A 14,277-nucleotide genomic window follows, 5' to 3' on the forward strand; every position below is an offset into this window, starting at 1 on the left:
AAAAACCGCTGCCATAAATAGGTGGAGGGTAGGCAAACTAATATAGAGAGCGCGTCGTTATCTCACTATGAATAGTTATGTTGTCTCTGCTTCTCGGGGGGGGAGGCCGCCCAAACACCCCCCCCCCCCCCCCCCCCCCCCGCGAATCTGAACAGCATTAAAAGATGACTGAGCATGCTGCTCTATTGTGGACTTTTTTTAAGTTGAAGCCACAGAGACCTGTCAATGGGCAGTGCAGACTGAATGGGTGTCTACATCCCTACATACTACAACTGGTATGGGAAAAACAGATTGGAAACTGGCAGCTGTGAAAGGACTGATTCTTTCTCCTGTTCTAGCAAGTTAATGCCAAACACACACTGAAAACATTCCCAGGTAACAAGGGCACCATTCAGAGCCCCGGGGCAGCCTTAAGTAAATCCTGAATGATCCTTACCACTATGTATTATCCTTGTGTGCACTGCATGGCACCTGTTTATTCACTAAGTTTATTCTCTTTTTGAGAAAACTAGTTTTAAAAAAGCAACAAAACTCATGCATTTAGCTAGATCCTGTTTAGGGAAAGGATAGTTCAGTAAAATCACTATTTGAGGGGTTTGGTTCTTCTGGGTATGCAGCTGAAGGGGCAAGGGGACAGCTTCAAAAGTAAGACTATTCATAAAATTCTTTTAACACTTTTCCTGGAGGCAAAGTTGATTTTAATTGCTGTTAGAGTAATATGGGATTGGGCCACATGCATTTTTTTTCCCACATGCATTTTAAAACATTTTTTTTTCAGTACAACCATTCAATTCCATCTTATGCTCAACTCTTTTCCCATAAAGCTTAACTTAGCATTACATCTCTTTTCTGACATTATTTCCTCTACATTTGAAAACAAAAAAAAAATGAGATCCTAAATTCATTTACCTCTGTTTTTGTTAACCTACTCTTATTAATGTTGTAGTGTACATGTGCACTGACTCAAGAAAATAAAACCCAGCTCAGAACTGTTTGGATATTTCTAAATGTCCAAGAAAAATATATGTAGGCTATATTAGGCAGCAGCAATGAGGTGGTTAATGCTGTTATTCAGTTGATATTAATTAGGCTTCATTTCTCAGAACCTAATGCATTTGATAGTAGAAGTTAATATACCTCTTTCTCTTATCATTTCTATCCATACAGAGGCTTGCTGAAAGGAAGCATTGTAAAGTATAGTGGTTATACAGGCACCTAAGTGAACAGTGTTGAACTTGGAGTCAGGAAGACCTGAATTCAAATCCTGCTGCAGACACTTGCCTTAGTGATCACAGGCAAGTCACTTAAATTTGCTTAGCCTCAGTTTCCTCATCTGCAAAATGCAGATAGAATCTACCTTCTGGGTTGTTGTGGGGATCAAATGTGATGATGAAATATAAAGTACTTTGCAAACATTAAAGTGCTCTATATAACTGTTAGCTATCATTATTATGTGTCCTTCCAGAAGAATATAATTTCTTAAGGTGGAGAAAGTTAGATTAGATGCCTTTTCCAGAATTTGAAACCTATAAGAATTTACCGATTTTACAATTTCTCATTTTGGGCAAATACTGTCAGAGACAAAAATCATATGGGTCTCAAGATAAATGACTTACTGCCTAACTCAGACATATGTGCATTGGGGGTGGAGGAGGAGGGTGGGGACACAGAAGCCCGGAGTCAATTCTATTATACTGTAGATTTTAATTTCCACTAAATATCCTAGCTACAAGACTATCAGAAATGACATATTTAGAAATGGCATTATTGCCTGGTTTGATCAGAATCACCAAGAGAAAAATGAAGAAAAAAAGGATAGCAAAGTTGGAAAAGCAAGTTGAAAAGAAAACCAAGAAACCTAGAAAATCCATCTCTTGCCTATGCTGGGTAGAATTGAACAGTAAACATTAAAATTCCAGAAGCCCCAATTTTTTTTGTCTGCTTTTACTCTTTACCTATTCTTGCTATAAATATTTTGGAATATCTAAGAGATGTTCCCAATGGATATTAATAGTATTTAGCATCCAGAATCCAGAAGTCAGTTGTTCAAAGCAAGGTCTTTGTGTAGCTTGTGGCTCTAGGAAGAATGACTGTGGTTGCTAACTAGCCACCAGAGTCCTTAAATACCTGCCATTTTTGAATACCAAGGACAATGCTATGTATACTGAGTGTTTGACTACAAACCAGGACTGGAGGAACAAATCCAATTTTTCTTTCAGCTAAAACTGCCTCAATTTCCACACTGACACAGGGGATTAAGTGACACTAAAGGTTTTCAGAGCTTATAGGAATTTTTTAAAATTTAATTTTAAATGGCAACCAACTGCAGAAAGTTGTATTAAATTGGTATTTAGCAGTGAAAAAGTTAGCTTTGGTTCTTTAAACACAGAAAAGTCCATTTCAGTGCTCCTGAAGTCCATTAAGAAGCTCCATGAAGGGGACCTTCTATCAGAACCTCTGGGATGTAAAATCATTACCTTTCCCAAGTAAGGATGATAGGAGATTATAATGACTCTCCATGGAAGCCCATCATACACTGACTGCAACTTTGTAGTGCAGGTTTAGGTGGGAGTGATGGTGGCGTTGGAGTATGTTTGTATGACTGACTTTATCAGAGCTCTGTGCTTTCTCTCATAAGATCAGCCAGGAGAGGTAATCATAGTGTCAGTATCAAAATAGGCAAAAGAGTCATGGAACAATTAGATGGCTAAAAGCAAACTGTCGGTTTTTCAGAAAACCAATTCCAATGATGACCACATGGAAAAAAGTTTAGTTCCTTTTCAATGAGGAGGGAGCAAGGGGGTAGAAATGGGCTTTCGAGAAACTTTTCAGAAGTGTTGTTAGGTACTAGAGATAGAGTGGGGTTTTTTTTGTCTTTTTTTGGAGGGGGGAAGGCAGGGCAATTCGGGTTAAGTGACTTGCCCAAGGTCACACAGCTAGTAAGTGTTAAGTGTCTGAGGCCGGATTTGAACTCAGGTCCTCTTGACACAACAGGAGTGGTGCTCTATTCACTGCATCATCTCACTGCCCCAAGAGACAGAATTTCTGAATGTTTGTGCTATACATCATGCCAAGGAACAAGAAAATACTTTAGTTAAGTTGTTTAAAAGTAGTATTAAATGCTAGAGGAGGCATTCATTTTAAAAAACCTAGTACTTCTTGGAAAGAAAAGCATGAATATGCAATTCCTACCATGGAGTTTTATGTTCTATGTCTATTTTGTATGTCTGTGACCTTAAAGTAGTAGCAAGGAGGAGAGAAAAGTATTTCTTAAGATGGGCACAGAAAATGAGAAATCATGTCACAGAATTCCAAAAGGAACAAAATAGTATAACAAAATAGTACCTTAAAATTTCTCTTGAAAACCAAAGCTGAATTTTAAGTTATTTATTGATTTAAGTTGAAATAGCTTGTCTTTAATTTCCAAAAGAGAATTCCAGGTACATCTGTATTCCACTGGGAAACTTCATTTGGGAATGTTTATTCAAGTGAACTTTTTATAAAAATCATAATCCTGAGTAAGTCTAATAAAAATAAGAGGGGAAGAAGTTAAAGAGAAAATCTAAATATATGTGTTAAATATACATGTTTTGTTTTAACAAGTATTAAGGATCTCAAGATAAGGGTTTAAAATAATCTAGGCAATCAAGAAATGATGCCTCACATCAACACCAGTGCTAAAAGGTTTCTCTGACCTTAGATAACTTTATGCTGAAATATCTCTAACAAAGTAGGCAAAAATGAGTAGCTTTTTGATACATCTTAGAAGAACACCTTCATTTGGATTTTGTTCTTTAAATTTTTTCCATTTCCTTGATTTAGTTTAAATTTTTAATTATTAAAGGAAAAGGTGGAAAAGGACTTCCTAGGCTATCTGGTACCCTCCTAGGGACAGCTAGGAATTCTATATCCTCTCTAGACTTTCTAATTTGAGAATCAACGTGGTTTCTCCAACACTGTCCTACCCCTAAATCAAGTAACTTACTTATCCAGCAGCACCAGTTATTTAACATAAGTGAATTTCTAAAAAATTGACCACTTTTAATGACAGTTCCTGCCTTCTTAAACATAATATATTGAACATCATATAACCTTATTATTGGCTAACAATGTTACTATTAATTCCTTCTAATGAGTATTTATTACTATATTGTGCTATAAACAATAGGTTGCTGTTGTGAAAGCACTAAGGGATAGATACAGCAAGATATCTGAAGGAGGGGAAGCCACTAAATTTGTGGGGGAAATCCTAGACCTTATTAATACCTAGAAAAAGGTAAATAAGAGAACATTAGTAATTACTAACCTATATACTTTCTCATCCACACAAAATCTCTAGGAGAATCATGAAATGAAGTCATCCTTGATAAGTATATTAGCAGGTAAAAACACAGGTTTTCACAAGGGACTACATTTCAACAATGGACTACATCCTTACCACTTCATAATTAACTGAAAGAGGTGAAGAATAGAAGATCCCATTATGCTTATTGCTTGTCGATTAGAGAAAATAAATTCATTTTATAGGACAAATCTTATAGGCTCTTTTTTTTTTTTCCTAAGCAATTGGGGTTAAGTAACTTGCTCAAGTTTACACAGCCAGGTGTTTCTGGGTGGGTGCTAAGTGTCTGAGCCTGGATTTGATCCCAGGTCATCCCGACTCTGGGGACAGTATTCCCACTCACTGTGCTACCTGGCCGCCCCCTTATAGGCTCTTTTACAACAATACCATTCATACATCAAAATCATTCATGATTAGTTGGAAGACACAGCAATAAGAATAACCCAGTCCTTCAACTCTCTGATAATAAATATTAGGTAAGGCATAAAACAGAAAAATGTATTCCCTGAAAAGATTTTCACTACTGCAAGCAGGATGGAGATCCTGCTCAGAGTTGAAATTAAAGAGGGATCCTCTGTGGACGGTGAGGTCCTTAAGAAGTTCCTATTTGCATATGATCTGTTGTTACTGATTTTATCCAACAACTCAATACTGAAGAGCCTCTTGGAAGAGATCTGTGATCATTCAAAAGATTTTAGCCTGTCCATTCACAGAAGAAAAACCAAATGGAAGAATACCTATTAATCAGATTTAAATATACATTTGGATGGATGCCCAGTAGACCTTGTCCAAAAACAAGAACAACAACAACAACAACACACACACACACACACACACGAATGATGAATTGGCCCCAAAATAGGTGGAAGAGAGAGGAGCTTTCAGGCAATTACAAAGTTCCTTTACTGACTTCAAGTTTCTAATAAAGACCCACCTTTTCCAATACTAACATTCTCCTGGCATTATTGTATGCCATTGAATCATGAAATACAACTGCTTCCAAAAGACTAAATGGATATCAAATTCATTAGAGGACAAGGCAGAGGTGTATGCATGATAGATGTGAGCAGACTGTAACATATATGCATATATAACTGTGAAGAACAGGTGTTATGTGGTCAAAAGTAGAGATGACCAGAATGTTCCATTTGGCACTCTTTGTGAATGTCAGGAGCAAATGTGGAAGATCCCCAGAATGGTGGGGGGACTCTCTCTGGGAAACTATTAGGAGGGCATGGACAAAAATGAATGGGCATGAAAGGGCTGTGATCTACAATGTAGAGTTCCCAAATTGATAAGACAACATATCCATTTGAATATTTGAGCTATAAAACAAGGTGAATACTTTTAGGAGTTGCTAAGGTTAGATAGGACTGACCCTATTTTAAATGGTTTTATACAACTATGCCTTTAAAAGTTTTGTCTCTTCCTGTCTGTTATTTCTCACTGCTTCTTCTTATATTTGACACAATTTTCTAGGTGAGGGCTTGAGAATGGCTTTGTATTCCTAATGGAAAAATGAGATGGGTTTAAGGGGAAGGGAAGAAGAATAAGCTTTATATAACAATAATTAAATGAAATTCTGATGTCTTTTTAGGTTGTTTTTAAAACTTGTTGAGAACCTGCAGATTCAAGGACCCATATTAAGCACTGCTGGGAATACAAAGAGGAATAAAACATAATCCTTATCATCAAGAAGTTTACAGTGAAGCAATTCAAGTTTCTTGGATGTTTTCTGGAAGGCTGAAGTATGACTTCCACTTAAGTGAAGGAATTAGTTTTAATCTTGTTGTTTTTGTCGTTCAATTGTATCTGACTCTGTGACCCCATTTAGGGTTTTCTTGGCAAAGATATTGTAGTGGTTTGCCATTTCCTTCTCTAGCTCATTTTACAGATGAGGAATGGAGGCAGTTTGGTTAAGTGACTTGCCCAAGGTCACACAGCTAGGTCTGAGGCCAGATTTGAACTTAGGAAGATGAGTCTTCCTGACTCTAGGCCCAGCATTATATCCAGTTGCTTTAGCAGTAATCTTCTTTTAAGTTATTCATAACTCCAACCTTTTATATCAACCAAGTAACAAATTTCTCCTAAACTTGTTTTTTCCCGGTCCCTTCTCAAGTTTTCATTAATCACCACTTATTACCTTTACAAAAATGTGATTAGCTTATTTAATCTTTTTTGCTGTTGTTGTCCTAAATCAGTGTCTTCCTTTCTAATTAAAATGTTGTTCTCACAATAAAACTTTTATTTTGTCAATTTGTGAAAATTTTAGATCCTTAGGTGTTGGGAATAGATTCAGTACTTAATACAACTTATAAGAAACCCAACAGTTTAGTCATTCATTCTAGAGTCTGTTAGAGGTGAGGGCTAAAGAGAGACAAAGCAATAGAATAAGAAAAAGCATGAAGAGAACTTCCTAATGAAACTTTTACCTCTTTTCTTTATGGAGAATTATTCATTATAAAGAATATTCCTTAAGGAATCAATCAATAAACATTTAGAGTCAATTCTCAATATTCACACACTATTTTGGGACTTAAAGCACTCTGTGATTTAATTAGTAACCTCATTTTCACTTTCGAGTTGGCGATCATGCACATTCATGGCTAAGAGCAGTAGAGAAAAAAAACGAGAAGCATAATGCATGCAAAGTTTGTGGAGTGGATGGTATTCTAGTAGGTGCTTCACTGGTCTTGTTCACTCTACCATTGTAAAGAGCTCCCCATGAATTTATTGCATATTTTCATTGCTTGCCTTTAAAACTCAAGTTTTGTGTTGTACTCATGCCCCCAAAGCATAGTACAAGTCCTTTGGGTTCTAAGCCCAAGCCTGTAAAGTCAGTGATGAGACTTAGTGAGAAAATAAAGGTGTTGGATAAATTTTGTGCCAGAATGCCTATAGTTGCCATGGGCAGCAAGTTTGATGGTAGCAAACTGAGGATTCATTATATTTTCAAAAAGGACTCAGGTCAAAGAATTCTTGGGAATTACTAATGAGAAAAAAATGTTTTGCATGTTACCAATTTTATTTTGTATACTGCATTTTATGGGTTATTTCATGGTTACTGTGTTAGGAAAAGTGCATGTTATCAGAATTAATGTTTTGTTATAAAAATTGGCATGCATTTTCAGCAATCTTTAGACAAAGATTACAGTTTTTGGTGGTCATGGGAATCTAACCCTCCCATTTCCCATAGGTTCAATATATCAATATTTGAATTTTTTACTTTTTTGCTGTTTTCTAATACTGTTCTGTTCCCTATCCCCCAAGTTGAGAATTGGCTGTCTTAAACACTTAGTATGTGCCAGGCACTATTTTAACTGTTGCTTTAGAGACTTACCTGTCACGACTGGGGAGAAACTGAAAAGACTGAGAGAAGTAACATTTCCTATTAAGACTGAGTTTATATTGTAAATAAATAAGAGAGGGATTCTTGAGAAATTTTGGCTGCTATCTGGAGATGCCAAATGGTGGGACTATGTTTTAGGAGTGAGGAAAATTTGAATAGAAGTGATAAAATTGACTATGGCTGTGATCTCACAGCTAAAATATTACAAATAATTATTTATAGCTTTGTTTCATTATTTGTTACCTTGTTTAATAAGTTGCAAAGCCAGTAACTCTGATATTTAGTTAAACCTAGGAGATTAGGGGTTTTGAAATATAGATAGATAACTGCTTATAGAAGAGGCTTCTCCAGTTTATTAAATAAAATTTAATAAGTTGAGGTAGGGGCTAACTAATTAATGAGAAAGAGCTTGCATTCTTAATAATTAATAAATATCCAATGAAACCTCTGAATTATTTTAGAACTCAGAAATATGCAATAAATATGATAGTGATTCAAGTAAAAGGATGACAGATGACCATCCCCATAGGATGCATACAAAGGTGGTAGACTCAAAATCTTACTACATATATTTATATTTAAACTAAACTGCTTAGAAATGGCCATTTCAGAAATCTGAAAAAGGAATATGAGATGACCAAATACTTTAAAACTATTTTTATGTTAAAGAAAATTAATCACCTTGTTTAAATTAAGAAACATTTATTTAAATTATTTAAACTTCACTTAATTAGAATAAATTACTTAAAATAAAAATTAATTATCCTTAATTAGGATAACAAGTTCAATTCTCTAATACTTGGATAACATACAAATTCCAAAGTCTGTGTTCCTAGGGTTGTTAATGCTAACACATCCACCACAAAATATGGGAAATAAATCACAAAAGGAGCCATCATGAACACAGTATTAGGATAGTAACCTCCAGCATTGTCCCCAAAAGAAAATCGGGACAGAATGGCAATAGATTACTTGCTGCATTTTCCAACTGATTTTCATTTTGCTGAAGAAGATGGTCTCTACATAAAAATGTCAAATGAGAAGGGGGGGAAAGCTTGATTGACAATTTTACAATGTATTTTCCTACCCCTCCCCCTAAGCTTTTATTGCAGAGGAATTAGGGAATATTTATAGTTCAGTCTATCTTAAGATTTACTCTCATAAAAGCGTCCATCCTACTTCCTCATTTTGGACCCTTAGCTTCAGCTCTTCTCTAGAATGTATACTATAGGAGGGGGGATGTTTTCAGACTGAAGTTCTGCTAATGCCACTTCTTAAAAATTATTGGCATTTACTCAAGATAAGACCATAGCTTGGAGGTGAAAAGCCATTCCACATCAGTGTCTAGAAAAACACTTTGCACATAGGCACTCAAGAAAATATGTTGACTATTTATTGTTGACAAACCAACAAGTGTAAACTCATTTTGGTATGTGAGACTCTCCCATTCTTGTCCTGCCCTCTCTCAACTCTGCACTTTTGTTTATGTGGTTCCCCATTCCTAGAAATGAACCGCTTCATATATTTGTATCTCTCAAAATCCTTCTCTTACTTCAGAGTCTCCCTCAGGCACCACTCATTCATGAAGTCTTCTCTGAGGGGAGGGATCTCTCAATTAATTCACATTTCTCATGCTACTTTGGATCTCTCCTGCACTTAAATCACCTTTTTCCTTGTGCAACAATTATTTGTGTGTCATAGTCCCCCTAATTAGACTTTAAACTTATGAAAAGCATGTTTTATCTTATCTTTTTAAACACATGCTTAGCCCTTAGGAAGCACTTAATAAATATTGGACTGAATAATTCCTCTTCTTTCAGAATTCCTGATTCCTCTTCTTTCACTGGTCTTGTTAGGCAATAACCAGGAATTCCTTAATAGTTATCAGTAAACTGAGTCACTGATAATATTTTGGCAGAAATGCTCAATAATACTAGAAAGCATATATGTATTTTTAAGGTATTTCAGCAATGGCATTATCATACAAGGAAAAAAAAATAAAAGCAGTCATGCATATTATGGTCCAATAGAGAACTGTGGGAGCAACAGAGAGGTACTAATAGCTAAGGTTAATATTAACTTGCTCTTTTCCACTATTATCTCAGGGAAAATGTTAAGAACAAATCTGGGGGATCTAGGCAGTCCTGAAGGCTAATGCCTCAATTCTAGAATTTTATTTTCTATACCTTATTTAAAGAACTCACATGCATAACATCTGGTTCTCAGAAGATTATTACAGAAACCAGGTTGTCATATTCCTTTTTATTCTAGATAAGGAAAACAGAATATGCTCCTGAGTTAGAACACAAATGGTGGCAAAGGGATTCATAGGAAGCCCACAGGGGAAACTACACACTCCTTCTAAGATAAAATACACATGTGTACAAAGTTATAGACTAAATTGGAGAACATGGGGGGTGGAGAACCTAAGGCTATGAAGAAAAGCAGAGTGAGATTTATGCGTATACCTTCCTAAAAAAATTTCCCCATTAAGTATTATTTCCATACTGTACTACAATAAAGCAGTCTGGTGCAGGAAGAGTAAGCATCTCTTATCTTAGGACTTCTTGTGACTGGAGTCAACTCCTGATACAGAACATGACATGTCAGCCAGTAGGCAGTACAAAGACTTGTGAGTCTTTCTTCACATTAACACTTAAATATTTAAACTTGAAAAAATAAATTAGAATGGTTTTGACAGACTTTTATTGCGGCATTAATCTTTGGTAATATTTCATTTGTCCTTACTTGTCAGTTTCCATAATGTGAAACTAGGTGTCACACAGTAAGAAATTATTTTCATATAACTGTTTGACTTTTTTTTGTCATTATTTATGTCATATGTCAAACAATACAATGTGTATTGACAAGATGTCAGTACATGGATATCAGTGGGACTTTACTCTCATATTATAATTTTCAATCAAAGGGAATTTACTAAATAGGAAATTACTAAAAAAAAATCTTTTCATTCCAATATCTCAAATACGATGATGCTCAGTACTATAGCCATTTGATAACACTGAAGTACATGTTTGTGCCAAATGAGCAGGACTTGTAGGTTCCCCCCAGATCCTATACATTGGGTAAATTCTCTATTTTCTCAAATTACATCTTTTTGCTTCCTGGGTATATGAATGAATAGAAATTCTGCAAACATGGAGTGAAGACAAGAAATGTCCACAAGTCTGCATGAAGAAAGCAGAATTTGACTTACTGTGTTTATATCCGAATAAAAAGAGTAATTTGGTTAAGAGCTTGGAAGGGAGTGGCAAAAAACTAAAAAAAAAAATCAATCATCTGTTTTCCCTGTTCCACTTGCTTGCTATAGGATAAAAGCAATAGAATGGTGAAAAACAACTTTGCCCTGAGCCCCAATTTCCTCTTAATTGAATCCCACTCTGCTCACCTAGAACACTATTTCCGGAGACCCCCAACAATGTTCCATTTTACTTCCAACTTCATTATCTGGGTGTTTTTTCCTTCTTGCTAGCATCTTTGGCCTCCCTTACCAGACTTCTGCCATTAAAATGTAAATTTCCAAGCAAATTCATGCACTGTTGGTAGAAATGGTGGGCAGTGGTCCAGCCATTCTGGAAAACAATTTAGAACTATGCCCCTCAAATTATTAAACTATACATGCCCTTTGACCAAACCAGGAATACCATAAGAAGGCCTACAGTCAAACAAGGTCAAAGAAAGAAGAAAAGGACCCATATGTACAGAAATATTTATAGCAGCTTTTTTGTCATTATAACAAAGAAGTGGAAGTTAAGGAGGTTCCCTTCAACTGTGGAATGAATAAAAAACCCCATGGTACATGAATGAAATTTAATATTATAGTGTTGTAGAAAGGAATGATTTCAGAGAAACCTGGAAGGCTGGTATGAACTAATGCAGAGTAAATTAAACAGAATCCAGAGAATAACATATACACTGCTATTGTAAAGACAAAAAACTTTAAAAGACTTGAAAACTCTGGTCATTGCAATGAAAAATGGTGACTTCAGCAGACTAATGATGATGTATGCTAGCCATTCTTAAAAAAAGTGTTACTCAAGATGCAAAATGAGATATACATTTTTGGATATGATCAATATGGGAATTTGTTTTGCTACAATATGCATATTTGTTATAAGGGTTTTGTTTTCCTGGAGTTTTTCCCCCATTGGGAAAGGTGGAACAGAAAGAAAATAAATAATTCTTAATTAATAAAAATAAATTAAATTAATTTTAAAAGAAATTTTAAAATTTGAATATTTTGGGGGGAATACAATCTTGGTTGCTTGTATTTTTATCCCCAGAGCTTTAACACAGTGGCTTGAACATAGCAAGTACTTACATGCTTGTTGATTAACCATCTGTACTACAGCATTCAAAAACCAGCATTTTTTTTTTAAAGAGAAGGGCTATAAATAATTATATTACATGGTTCTGACTATTCCGTAATGTAGTTTTTTCATAATTTAATAAGAGAATGGATTCTTAGGATTGTGGACACCAAAGCAATTTAATAATTAGAAACTTTTTTTCCTCCCAGATTCATTAGATTCAGATAAGATATCAAATCCAACAATTCACATAAGATGACCACTTGGATACAATTTGAGTTTACACTACTAATTAGAGCTCTTTTGGGGGAAATAACTAAGAGAAATTAGATGACTCTCTAGTTTGTCTTGATAATTAATTTGATTAGTTCAAGAGGATCAATTATTATGGCTTCACATATTCATGATTTCTACATCTTCTCTCCCTTCCAAAACCTTAAACTGTCATAACCTGGCACAGAAGAACATGTGAAATGTGTATTGCAATTATAAAATTGATGTACAGGTTATAATTAGATATAATTAGAATTTTTCACAAGATATTTCATTTAAACTAGTGCATTCCAGTGAAGTTAATGAATTACTTCTATCTTTTATTAATTATAGATTATAAATTAGTTCTATTTAAAAAAATACTTCAAAAGATATTATAAGTAAATGTTCCCAGAATATACTGTTTCCCAGAGCAACTCCAATATGAGAAGTATTGACAAACATAATTGGTTCCTATTTGATATAAAATGATGAACATGTACCCAGCAAGAATACTGCCTAAATATAGAAGCACCATTCTGTCAATAACAGTTATTGGCTAGATGGAAAGAGTTTACTTCATTTAATTACTAGTTAAAGAATAAATTTAATTGGAAGTTAAAATTACATGCTCAGGCTTCCTCCTTCTCCTTTTTTTTTTGCACTTTATTTCTGACTTCTTCCTTCATCATGTCTATTAAAAGTACTCCTAATTAACCAACAAACAAGTATATATTGAGATGCTTAGATAGCCAGTCTTTAAGTCAGGGAGGTTTTAACTAAAGTCCTGCCTGTGCATATATGCTGATGGTGTGACAGTGGAGAAGTCAATTAATTTCTCAGTAAACCTGGCAACTCTAAGTATAGTTTGCAGGTTTGCAAACTATGTTTCTTTCTTCCTCAGGAATGTTTAGGTTTTTTTGAGTCACGTCTGGCTCTTTGTGACCCCATTTTGGGTTTTCTTGGCAAAGATACTGGAGTGGTTTGCTATTTCCTTCTCCAGTTCATTTTATAGATGAAGAAACTGAGGCAAACAGTTACCCAGGGTCACACAGGCAGTTAAGTGTCTAAGACCAGATTTGAACTTAAGGAAGATGCCTCCAGACCCAACACTTTATCTACTGTGCCACCTACCTGCCCCTCATCACATGCACCCTATGAACAACAATAAAAACCATGCTAGGCACTGGGAATACAAAAATAAATATGCAAAAATCCTTACCCTCAAGGACTTTTATAACCCATCAGGGTAAACAACATGTTCATATAGAAACAAATATAAAGCAATATGGGGGAAGAGGAGATAAGCAGTGAGAAGTGAGAGAAGATATGAAGTAGTACTTGAGATGTCATCTTTGAAGGAAAGCTAGGGGAGTGGAATTTGATCCAGTCTAAGTCTCTGATCTGGAAACTGAGGCTGGTGTTATGAATAAAAAGAAAAAAGTGCCAAACTTGAAGAAAAACTACCTTGGACTAAGATAAAGTCCAAAGGGTAAACCCAGAAGAGAGGAATTCCACAAGTCCAAGTACAGACTCAATGACAAGAATGTCCTGACCACAAGGACTATATGAGTATCCAGAAGAAATGCAAAATGGAATACTGAAGGAGTCCTTGTAGGGAGAGGCAGACAGGGCAGCCGCCTTTGCCCCCTCAGTACCAAGTAGTGATGCAATTGGCTTGGAAGCAAGGAGAGTGGAACAAGGAAATCCTGAAAAGACTGTGTGACTTCTTTGGATGCTGGATGGAAGGATAGCAGAGCTGACAGAGTACTCCACAGATGGAGAACAAAGCTAATGAACTCTGTTCTTATTCTGTTTTACTTCTGCCTCTCCCACTCTTTATTTTTATGTAGTCCCAGTTTTGTAAGTTTGTTTTGCCATTTGTTGCTTTTTAAAAAAGTTTTTTTTAAAGTAAATATTATTTTCCCACCAATTACATGTAAAAATAATTTTCAACATTGATTTTTAATAAGATTTGAGATACAAACTTTTCTCTCTCCCTC

The 14,277-nt window shown here is 35.4% G+C and overlaps 1 protein-coding gene across 4 annotated transcripts in view; it reads right to left on the reverse strand.

The window, feature by feature from the left end:
- Window positions 1-14,277, reverse strand: part of SAMD4A (sterile alpha motif domain containing 4A) — a 326,230-nt gene that overhangs the window by 87,930 nt on the left and 224,023 nt on the right. The window lies entirely within an intron of this gene.

Source organism: Petaurus breviceps, unplaced genomic scaffold, assembly GCF_028583685.1.
Source record: "Petaurus breviceps papuanus isolate PSGF00001 unplaced genomic scaffold, PetGlider_PUasm1.0 164, whole genome shotgun sequence".
Classification (NCBI taxonomy): Eukaryota; Metazoa; Chordata; class Mammalia; order Diprotodontia; family Petauridae; genus Petaurus; species Petaurus breviceps.